Source organism: Tupaia chinensis, unplaced genomic scaffold (genome assembly GCF_000334495.1).
Source record: "Tupaia chinensis unplaced genomic scaffold, TupChi_1.0 Scaffold000623_1, whole genome shotgun sequence".
NCBI classification, from domain to species: domain Eukaryota; kingdom Metazoa; phylum Chordata; class Mammalia; order Scandentia; family Tupaiidae; genus Tupaia; species Tupaia belangeri.
Window position 1 is genome coordinate 484544 of NW_006160143.1, and position 1962 is coordinate 486505.

General features: G+C 41.1%; 1 pseudogene; it reads left to right on the plus strand.

Annotated features, from left to right (window-relative positions):
• The window catches only part of LOC102496628 (translocation protein SEC63 homolog pseudogene), a 7060-nt pseudogene extending 5426 nt beyond the window's left edge, over positions 1 to 1634 (plus strand).
• The last annotated feature ends 328 nt before the right edge of the window (positions 1635 to 1962 follow it).

Genomic DNA, 1962 nt, shown 5'->3' on the forward strand with positions numbered 1-1962 from the left:
TGTGGGCTCTGGTGGTATCGCTCAACATGGTATAGTAGATTCTGATTCGCACAACTCAGATTTACACATACTGTGCTTATGAAACTGGAAATACGGATATGAAATGTCTCATTATGGTTATGGCTGGAGCTTCTGAATTTGACCCTCAGAATAATAAAGATGTCACAAGCAACTAATGAATAACATCTTAATACCACAGTTGAACACAGAAATTGGCAGCATTCACTTAAAGAAGAATGAGCCTCCACTCACCTGCCCACATAGTCTGAAAGTCAGAGTTCTTTTACTGTCTCATCTTGCTAGAATTAAAATTTCTGAGACCCTTGAAGAATATCAGCAATTTATGCTGAAAAAAAAAAAACCTTATCTTACTTCAAGAAATGGTCAATGTAATCTGCCAACTGATAACAATGGTGCACAGCCATGAAGAGATGGAGTTCTATGCTCCAACTTTGGTATCCCTAGAAAACTGCATGAAGCTTTCCCAGATGGTGGTTCAAGGCCTTCAGCAGTTTAATTTTCCCCTTCTACAGCTCCCTCACATTGAAGAGAACAATCTTAGAAGGGTTTCAAACCATAATAAATACAAAATTAAAACTATCCAGGATTTGGTGCATTTAAAAGAATCAGATCATCATGGTCGGCTGTACTTCCTTGAAGATGAAAGATAGGACAAGTTATGGCTGTCCTTGGGGGCTTTCCGTATGTGATCATGAACATAAAATTACAGGTATTGGATGATGACGACAGCAGCAACATAGCAGCAGGATCCCTGGTCACAGAGTTGGTCAAGCTGACAAGGCAAACAACGGTGGACATGTCTGAAAGGGGGTAGTCCATCTGTGCTGCAGAGGAACTGCCAGCAGAACATGGGGTGATACCACCAAGAACAGGATAAAAGAAGGATGACCACAGAAGATTAAAGGACCCCACAAATCTGCTAAAAAAGAGGAAACCTTTAAAAAAAACAAAACCTTCACTTGTGCCATTATCACAGTCAAAGCAGCTGAAACAAAAGCAGGCAATGGTGTCATTGGGAGTGACGCTGCAGTAAAAGAAGATGAAGTTTCTGACAAAGGCAAAGATTCTGAAGAAGAAACCAATAGAGATTCCCAGAGTGAAAAAGAGGATGGTAGTGACAGAGATTCTGATACAGAGCAAGAAGAAAAACAAAACAAAGATGACGAAGCAGCGTGGCAAGAATTACTACAAAGTATACAGCAAAAGGAGAGAGTGCTACTGGAAACCAAATCGAAGATAATATATTCTGTGAACAGTCTGTACTTCCCTGAGGAAAAACAAGAATGGTGGTGGCTTTATATCGCAGCTAGGAGGGAACAGACGTTAATGCCCATACTGTATATGTGTGTACACTAAAAGATACAGAAGAGGTAGAACTGAAGTTTCCTACACTAGGCCAGACTGGAAATGATCAGTATACAGTGTTTCTGAGGTCAGACTCCTTTCTGGGTTTGGGTCAGAGTAAAACCCGGAAGCTGGAAGTTCATGAGGCTAAGCCTGTGCCAGAAAATCACCCGCAGTGGAACACAGCAATAGACAGGGATGAAGACCAGGAGGACAGTGAGGGCTTTGATGACAGCTTTGAGGAAGAGGAAGAAGACGATGATGACTAAGCTGTACAATGAACAGACCACATAGTTAGCACATATTTGCAAGTCTTTGCTGCTTTTGCAGTGTATAATAAAGCAGAAAGAATGCAGAACCTATGTCAAGAGAGGTCTTAGCTTCTTTACTAGAAATGGGTGCATAATATAAGCAGGCAGTGGTCGTGCCTTGGTACAATCTGAAAAATGCCAAAGGCCTATGGAAGGCTTTTGAGTCTGGGATGGCACATTTATTTCATTGTCAAATGACAGTAAATCTTTTGTTCTTATAAAAAGGACAATAACAACAACGAAAACTCACTCTGGGCACATGCACGTGCATGCCCAAAATCCTGAA